The sequence below is a fragment of the Dipodomys spectabilis genome, unplaced genomic scaffold (genome assembly GCF_019054845.1).
Source record: "Dipodomys spectabilis isolate Male_0828 unplaced genomic scaffold, ASM1905484v1 ptg000337l, whole genome shotgun sequence".
In the NCBI taxonomy this organism is placed as follows: domain Eukaryota; kingdom Metazoa; phylum Chordata; class Mammalia; order Rodentia; family Heteromyidae; genus Dipodomys; species Dipodomys spectabilis.
In genome coordinates, this window is record NW_024871014.1 from 508,005 (window position 1) to 518,376 (window position 10,372).

The 10,372-nt window shown below is 34.9% G+C and overlaps 1 pseudogene; it reads right to left on the reverse strand.

The window, feature by feature from the left end:
- Positions 1-8,946: 8,946 nt before the first annotated feature.
- On the reverse strand, positions 8,947-9,046 carry LOC122095159 (annotated as a pseudogene).
- Between the last annotated feature and the right edge of the window lie 1,326 nt (positions 9,047-10,372).

A 10,372-nucleotide genomic window follows, 5' to 3' on the forward strand; every position in this document is an offset into this window, starting at 1 on the left:
TGCTGCTGGGTGAAATGTTCGGTAGATGTCTGTTAAGTCTAGTTGATCTATGCAGCTGTTTAGATCTGCGGTTTCTCTGTTGAGTTTTTGCCGAGTTGATCTATCTAGTGAGGAGAGTGGTGTTTTAAAATCCCCAACAATTAATGTCTTTGGATATATATGGGATTTGAGGGAAAGTAGTGTTTCTTTGATAAATTTGGGTGCTCCATTGTTTGGCGAATAGATATTTAGAATTGTAATATCCTCCTGAAGGAGAGATCTTTTAATTAGTATGTAGCGACCTTCTTTATCTCTTCTCACGAATTTTCATTTGAAGTCTATTTTATCTGATATTAAGATTGCAACTACCGCCTGTTTATGGGGTCCGTTCCCTTGGTAGATTTTGTTCCAGCCTTTAACATTGAAAATGTGTTTGTTTCTACGGGCAAGATGTGACTCCTGCAGGCAGCAGATAGAAGGGTCTTGTTTTTTAATCCAACTAGACAGTCTATGTCGCTTAATTGGAGAGTTCAGTACATTAACATTAAGAGATAGGACTGAGAGGTATTTGGGGGTTCCTGCCATGTTATCCACCTTCTTGGGGGCTGTGAAAACTAGGTTCTTCCTATGGTTCTTGGATTCTCAGTTTGGGTACAGTTTCTTGGCCTTTATTGCAATCTTGTTGGTTTTCTATGTGTAGGACATCTTTAAGAATCTTTTGTAGGGCTGCTTTGGTGGAGATGTATTGTTTCAGTTTTTCTTTGCTATGGAAGGTTTTTATTTGGCCTTCAGTTATGAAGGAGAGTTTAGCTGGGTACAGTATTCTTGATTGATAGTTGTTTGTTTTTAAGGCATGGCATACATCATTCCAGGCTCTTCTTGCTTTGATTGTCTCTGCTGAGAAACCTGAGGTGATTCTAATTAGTTTCCCTTTATAGGTGATTACTCTTTTCTCCTTGACAGCTTTAAGGATCTTTTCCTTGGTCTGAGTTAATCCTGTGTGGATTATAATGTGATGGTGGGATGTCCTATTCTGGTCTGGTCTATTTGGGGTTCTAAAGGCTTCTTGTATCTGAATAGGCCTATCTTTTTGCATGTTTGGGAAGTTCTCTGCTACGATCCTGTTAAACAAATTTCCTAGACCATTAACTTCTGTTTCTAGGTGCTCCTCTACACCCATTATCCTTAGATTAGGCCTTCTGATGGTGTCTTCCAGGTGTTGGATAGATCTATCATATTTCTTGGACTTGTCTTGGATGGCTGTATGTTCTTTCTCTATAATATCTAGGCTGTCTTCAATCCCTGAGATTCGATCTTCTGCATGGTCTAACCTGCTGTCAAGACTCTCTACATTGTTTTTTATCTCTTTTCCTTCTAATTGGTCAGCTTTGATGGCTTCAAGTTCTTTGTTGAAGCTCTCTTTTAGGTCTTGTATGAATTTCTTTACTTCCTTAATTAGGTGTTCAGTGTTTGTTCTCAAATCACTTAGTTGATTGGTTATGATTTCTTTGGACTCCCATTCCTTCTGTTGGGTTCCATTCAGCATTCCCTTTGTGGTCTCCCTGACTTCCTTCAGCTCTTTGTTAATGGATTCCATGAATACCTTTAGTGATCTTTGTGTGTTCTCTACCTGGTCTCTCAATTCCTGTATTACTCTTTGATTAGCCTCCTCCCGTTCGTGGGATTCCCGCAGTTCTCTTTCCTCCCGTTCGTGGGATTCCTGCAGTTCTCTTTGAGTGTTCTCAGCCTGCTCACGCCATTCCTCCCTTTCTCTTTGAGTATTCTCAAGTTGTTCACGCAAATCCTGTATCAGTTTTTAAGTAGCTTCCTCACGCTTATGATATTCCTGTATAAACTTCTGGGATGCCTCCTCTCTCTCCCTATCACGCTCATACAGAGTCCTTTGTAAGTTGTCAAACTTCTCATTTATCATGTTTGCCAGTAGTGTTTGTAGAGCTATTTGGGAACTCTCCTCTGGATTATTCATTATCTGTTCTGACCCCTGATTATCAAGACTGGGAATTGAGATACCCGAATTTGCCATTTTTCTTGTGTTTTTCCGGCTTACTCTGCCCATTTGAGATGAAAATAGCACCAGTTTTGTGCTAGAACACTATCTTAATTCAACCATCAACCAAAGTTTGCATTTGTACAGTCAATAGTCTAAAGATACAATGTAGTTCAACAGATACATATATTCCACATCAAACAACAGAAAGTTCTGTACACAATGCCATGCACCTGTTATTCTAAATTCCAGGTAGAATAACATCAAGTGGACGGAGGCCAAGTTCATACACAAGTAGGAAGCCATTTTCTAGCTGAAAAATAATCAGGATTACTTAGGGCTGGGGGCATGACAAAGTGGTAAGAACACCTATTTAAGGGGAACAAAACACTCAATTTAAACTCTAATATTAGGGTTATTAAAGAAAAAAGCTATGATTTTAATAATTAGAACAATTGTAACACTTGAGTATTTGAGTGGGGAAAATCCATTAGAGAGATAGAATGAAACCACATTCCAATGGTCCTTTAGTGATAATGTTTAGTGGTACTTTAGGCAAAACAGAGTTACCTTGCAAATGAGCATGGATGTGCATTTGGGTGATGGAAATACTCTACTTACACAGATGTAAATTAAATAGATTTTTTTGGGGGTAGATTGTAGTTCTTGAACTAAGAGCCTGGGTGATGTCCATGAGCTTTTTCTCTCAAGGCTACCACTCTAATACTTTGATCCACAGTTCCAATTCTGATTTTCTGTTGGTTGTTTGGAGATAAGAGGCTCATGGACATTCCTGCCCAGGATGGCTTCAAACCATGATAGTCAGATCTCAGCCTCCTGAGTCACCAGGATTCCAGGCATGAGCCGTCGATGTTTTTAATAATTTAGTAAATTGTATAGTTACAGAAGTTATAAATAATCATTGTAACCTGTGTATTATATGTGTATATGTATAGAACAATACATACAGTTAGAAATATATTAACATATTTTTGCATCTGCAGTAGATTTATGAAATCATATTTCATTATAAAATAAAATGGAAACAAAAGTTAATAAGGAGCAAAACAAACGGAATTGTTACACATTTCTTTTTGTTGAATGGAATGTGAATTGTGAGAATCAGTTTGGGAAAACCATCACATTGCACATCATAAAGAAACACAATAAAAATCACAGTAAAAGATGTTAGAATTAACCACATGATAAAATAACAGGTAGAATTTGCCAAATGCTAATTGATTGTTTTTCCAAGTACTTTACCTATGGTATCTAATTTAATCCTCACAATAATTCCATAAAGTGGAACTACTTACATTTTTAATTCTCAGACGATGATATTGAAGTCCTCAGAGTTGGAATTACTAGTACAACATTGCACACATGGTAAGTGTTAGCCTGAGGTTCATCTCCCACTGTATCAATTAACCTCATTCTATTTTATGACTAAAATACCAGCACTTAGTCTACTAATTCTAGGAAAATTTCCCAGAATTATTGTGTACACTCATAATATTTCACTTTATCTTTGTTAGAAAATAGGGAACTGTAATATGAATACTCAAAGTTCATAATCAATGAATACCTCCCTGGTTTAAAGAACTGCTAAAGTATAACATTCTTGGTTTCGAGGTAAAAATAGCAGAAATCATATTCTATCCCTTCACTCAACACTGACTGCCTGGGGACCCTATCTTTGTTTAACACTGTCTTACTGAAAGAATGACCTCCCCAATTCCTGATGGAAACAGACTGCAGGTCTTATGGACCAATCATTTCCACATTGTAGCTCAATTAAGTTGTTTACCATTAGAAGTATTTTAATTGCTTTTTATACCCAACATTTTGAGAGAAAGGTACTACTTTAAAATGCTATTAAAATAAGACATATAAAAATCACCTTTGACTCTAGATAAATATTTTACCTTTCATGTACCCAAAAATGCAGTCTGACCAATCATTAATGTTAGGAATGAGAGGATAAAAATCATAGACAACAAGACCTAAGTATGAATTAAAGCCTCTCCAACTTGTGAATACAATTGATTTTAAAAGACATAAATGGCTGGGAAGGTGGCTCAGTGGTAGAGCGCTTGCCTTGCATGCGTGAAGCCCTGGGTTTGATTCCTCAGCACCACATAAGCAAAAAGAATAAAGCCGCAAGTGGCACTGTGGCTCAAGTCGAAGAGCACTATCTTTGAGCTGAAGAGCTGAGGGACAGCGCCCAGGCCCAGAGTTCAGGCCCCACTACCAGACCCTCTCCTCCCCCAAAAAAGACATAAATACTACTATATTTGTTCAAAATTTCTCATGATGCTGAAGATTCAATTGTAAACTGTTAACAGTTGAAAATAACTCATTTTCTTGGGAGTAGGAAACAAAACACAAGATTAATCCTAATCATTTCCAAAGACATTTATTTACACTACAAATTCACTCTTATAACTACAAAGATTCTAAAAATAACTGAATCATAGTGTCACAAAGGACATAATTTAAATTCATCATGTACATTCAAAGGACTACGCTAATAGAAAACAAAGTTATACTAATAATTAGCTCACCCAATTCACTTCCATTCTTTTATTCTATATCTTTTAGTTTCATAAGAACTGTCTTTTCATAAAATGATGCATAAAAAAAACCTATATCCCCACTTACATTTTCAGATTTTAACAATGTTTATTTCAGAAATGTCTTTAGCTGTGTAGTCAATGAACTGAAATAACACTAAAATATTCAACGGGTTTTCAGAAATTGCAAGACTCGCTCTGGAATGTTATTTCTATTGGAAAAGATATTCAAAAAGCCTTAATTGTTAAAGTTGTGATAGTTACTCCCATAAAAGAACTATTAATGAAGAAACCTTTGTATGTAAAATACAACTTCAAATGCATCCACAATCTGGAGGTGACACATGCTTTTTTTTTTTTGCAATGTGTATCTAACAAACATATCCACAATACTGATTTTCAGTCAATATGATGGGATATTCAAACCTAAAAAATACGGGATTTATTATCTTAGTGTGAATAGATATGATCTTACAAAGAAAGTTATTTTCAACAGAAATCCGGAAAGAGTTTATCCACCTTGAGTTTCACAGGAATAACCAGAGAGTAATACCTGTTTGGTCAAGTCAATCAAACTCACTCCATGAGTATATCTTAAAAGTATAACCAATTTAAGAGGTCAAATACATATTTTGTACTGACAGTCATCTTACAGCAATAACTTACTACCCAAATATATGTGTATCTTATTGCCTAACATATACAAAGAGCTGAAAGTGATCTCTTTTATCTAACTTAATGTTGTAAATACTTTGATTATGATGATGTTATTATTTGACAAATAAAATGTAAAGAAGGGTGGTTCCACTGAAATGACAGGAGGGAACACTGATAAATAACAACATTGCAACACAGCTCTTTTCAGCCTCACTCTGTCCTCATTGGCAAGCAACATTGCAAACAAACACACACACACACACACACACACACACACACATACATACACATGTGCGCACATGTACACACACATATACATGCATGTCAAATTCGGGGTTTATTGTACAAAAAAGTTCAAGTAAAATATTAGTGATTAGGAAAAATAATAATTTGCCTTTTTACAAAATAATACATAATCCAGTCACCATGGTTGTTACATTTTACCTGCCTCTCCACATGTGACCATTTAATTTATTTTTAGTTCATTCACTCATTCATTAGTTTGGTGCTAATACTAGAGCTTGAACTCAGGGCCTGGCTCTGTCTCAGAATTTGTTATTTATTTTGTTTTAGTTTTCTCAAGGCTAGCATTTTACTGCTTATAATACAACTCCATTTCAAGCTTCTGTGGTTACTTTCAATTCATAATCTAATGGACTTTTTATTCTTGGTCTGGTTTCAAAGCACAATCATCAGATTTCATTTTTCTGATTAGGTAGGATTAAAGACCTGAGCCACCCGTGTGGCTCCTACTTTTTCCTATACTTATGTAATGCACATACTTATATAGTAAGTTAAAACTGAAAGCACAGAAGCAAGATGTACAGTGATGATATTGTCCTGTCAGAAATTCAAGTTAGTAATGTAAATTTCTTCTTAAGACCATACACAAAAAATATTTAAGAAGAAATCTGATAGGGTGTGTGTGTGTGTGTGTGTGTGTGTGTGTGCTGTTGCAATATGTTCCACATATAAGCACTGTTCAGGGGTGTCCAGCCATTCACAGTTATTGGATGAATATCTGCCTTGAGATACCAACTCATGGACAAGGTCTAGGTGTCCACTCTAGGCTTCCCAATGAAGAGGGGTATACTCATCCTCATCCCTAGTATTCATATGAGTGGCCTTTTTGGAAAGTAGTGTCTGCACTGTAGTAAGCTGCAAGGCAAGCACTCTACACTGAGCCACTTTCCCAGCCCAAGGATTAAGATTCTTGTCTGTAATTTGGTCAAAGCTATGTCTCTTTATGTAGGCGACTAAAATTGTATTTACTAATTTCAAGTAAATACATAAATTCTATTTCCATCTCTTTTAAAAAATAAAAAATTGTTTGCTCTGTAATTGATTAGAAGCATGGATTTTGTGGCTAGCTAGGTCATTGCACATCTGTATCTCTTTTCCTCTCTCTCTTTCATGATTGCTCCATAATTATCCTAATTTATTTTGCTTTTATATTTTTGATTGCATCATTTCACTTTCTGCTCTGCCATTTCCCAAAACAGCACCACATAAACAGAAAAATCCAGAAGTGGTGCTGTGGTTCAAGTGGTACAGTGCTTGCCTTGATTTGAAGAGCTCAAGGACAGTGCCCAGGCCCAGAGGTCAGGCCCCACAAATAATTTTTAAAAAAAAGAATCTAAATACTTGATAATTCTACTAACAGATCTGACTGTAATCAGTTGAATCACACTTTTCCTGTACAATGAAGGAACAGGTCCAGGCTAGGAAAGCAGCTAGAGAAGGCAGGCAGAATGTATCTGTGACAAAACTTTGTGGAAAATGGAATCAAGGATTACTTACTGGTGATTCACTTGCACTTGAAGCATGATTCTGAACTATTGCTTGCTGATTCTGAACTATTGCTTTGATCATTATATTCTCCAAGAAGAAAAAGTGAAATTTAATTGGCAGCAAAGGACTACTAATACATTTTGACTTCTCATTAGGCATCTTCAATCATCAAAATCACCTGCAGACAATAGATAGGCCTATTTTTATATGAAAACAAGTGTCTTTAAAAAACAAGAATTTAGGTAGTCATACAAAGGACTTCTATTTTACTACTGCATTATACATTTTTTATAATGTTGAATACCAACATTAGAAAGCTACTAGAAAGCTCTTAAAGACCATATGTTGAATAGTGAGTTCTCTTACACTATAACATGGTATTTCCCAAATCATTTACATAGAAGGCATTGTTTCCTATTTTCTCATTCCTAGAATAAGCTGCACATGAAGACACCACTGGTCCTCATTTTCACTCTGTGCCTTTGAATACTGAGGAAAATCTTTCCTCTGCTCTCTATCAATTCACTACTCTCCAGTTAGAATAATTTAGAATAGTAAAAATGGAAAAAGAGAAAATAAATCATGGTGAAAATACATATGCAAAAAATTCACCAGTTTTTTCTGACTAGTTCAACCAATGTAAACTATTGGGGAAATACATGGACATCTCATTCCCACTGGCACTCAAAGTCTCTGGTTAGGCAATTCTGATGAAGACAAGGAACAAGATGAAAAAGTGAGGAATGGTATGAATTGCAAGAAAAAAATGGAGTAGGATCCAAGCAAATTTCTTCTTTGGGATGCCAAAATTTATCGGCTTACTATGGTGCGGAGACTACTTTCCAAAAAGGCCACCCAGATGAATACTAGGGATGAGGATGAGTATACCCCTCTTCATCGGTAAGCCTAGAGTGGACACTTAGACATTGTCCATGAGTTGGTAGCTCAAGGCAGATATTCATGCAATAACTCTGAATGGCTGGACACCCCTGCACAGTGCTTATATGTGGAATAATACCAGAGTGGCTTCTTTATTATTTCATCATGATGCAGATACCAATCCCCAAACTAAAGGGCTCTTGACCCCCTTGCATCTTGCTGCTGGGAATAGAAATAGCAAAGATACTCTGTATCTCCTTCTGTTCAACCATTATATCAAACAAGGTCTGGAGAACAACTTGGAAGAAACTGCATTTGATATTGCCAAAAGGATAAGTATGTATCACTACCTCTTTGAAGTTGTCAAAGGCTGTACAAATTGTTCTCCTAAGTCGTTATGTTTGGTTAAGTTTCTTAAATTTCAAAAATGCCAGTCCATCTTCTGTGTCCCTACAAATTGTTTTTTCACAATACAAAGCATCAGCAATATCCTACTATAAAAATTCATGTATTCCATGGTATTCTTCCAAGTGAATTGCATGACTTTGATATCAAAATATATTCAAGAGTTGTTTGTATACATCTATAATGATTCTTGCAGAGTTTGTGATTTTTTTAATCAGAAATAATTTTAACTTATCTGTTGGAATGAATAGTATAGAAACTAAAGATGTTCCGAGTGCATTTCTGAAAAAAGTATATCTATGTTTGTATAATGTCCATAATCTATTTCATTCATCCTAGATATAATACTTTGAATTCTACATTGTTATATCATGTATAGATTCATTAATAAATGTGACCTTTCAGATTGCATTCCATATAGAAGGAATTTAAGATTCCTTTTTTTTACTAGGTTCTTATATTATTTTATTTCTTTGGGATAAAATGGCAATGTTATCTAATTTCAAGTTTTGTAAAGGTTACATTTCTAAGGTGAAAATTTAATACACTGATGTCAAACTAACCTTTAATTCTATGAATTACATGTATGTTACACTTGTATTTTTGTAATCAACTTTTTAATAACTTTTTTTCATTTCTTGCATCAGAAGAATGAAAAATATGGAATACTTCACAAATTTTCATATCATCCTTGTGCAAGTGCCATGTTCATCTCTGTATTGGTGTAATTTGGGTAGACCTGCTGCTGAAGCATGTAGTATACTCTAAATTTAAGTACGTAATGATATAATATTTATAAAGGCATGTATCCATAGTTGCCTTTTTGTAACAAGGAACCCTTATTGTTCCTAAAAATGCTATTGATCTCATTTCTCTAAAAATCTGTGTATACTGGAAAAAACTTATATAGTTTGTTCGATTGCTTACATTTACAATTTTTTTGTCAATGAGTATTTTGTCATTTTCATTTTAAATTTGATCATACTTTGAAACCTTTACAGCTAAGTCCAAAGGTGGTGGCTTTTCAAGTACTTATTTATCAACTGAGTTAGCTTTGTGGAGCTAATGGACTCAAAGTAAGCCTTGCTTAAGAGCTACTTCTAACTTTCTGCAGCTTAAAATTTCCCAAATGAGGTCTTGCTGGGACAAATATCTACCTAAACCTTTACCCTTCTTTCATGTAGGAACAGACCAACCAGAATATCTTACCCTGACAGCATAGATTGTCTTACTGGAACAAAGCTAATCTTAGTTACAAGGGATCATGGAGAGATGAACAGTTCAGACAGAATTGTTCAGAATGGAAGGTATTTTATCAAAACATAATTGTTAATTATACTTATCATTTCAAAAGTAGCTAAAGCCAAGAAAGTGAAAAAAATTGTTCATATGCATGATTACCTATTGTCCTGGCCTGTCTATCATCCAACCAAGCAGGAACTTACACTTCTGACATTCTGTCACCAAATATTTCCATAGCTCCTGGAGAAGTCCATATGTTTCTCCTCGATATTAGGCCTTAAATTGGTAATGTTTTAATCACAGAGTTTCCTCTTGCCTCTAGGCCGTAAATCTACAAATGGTAAAGCTTTAAGTCTAACTCTACCAAAAATTGAGGTAGAGGTAATGGAATAATACTTTAAAACAGAGTTGCCTTTGATTCCCTAAACACAACACAACAATGCAAAACAATTTTTATATTATATATACTTATATATTTATATGTGCTGATTTTAAATTTCATAAAGTGAATCTTACTAGAATTGATAATTTGACAAATATATTGACATTTATTCCCATAAATAAATTGGAATATAAATAATTAGGTTTAGAATATATATTAGAATATAAAAAGTATTAATGCAATATCTTCGGTATAAACTTGTGATACCTTCTAAGTGTTCATGGTCTTCTGAATTCACATGGTAAAATAACAGTATTGTTTTCTGCTAATATATAAGGGATTTTATTCTGATGCTCTGTTTATTGTTTTAACTCGCTGGTCGCAAAGTGTTTTTCTCCATATTTCTGAAGCATTCTTACTGATTATACCCAAATTTTGCTGATATGATGTCTAAAA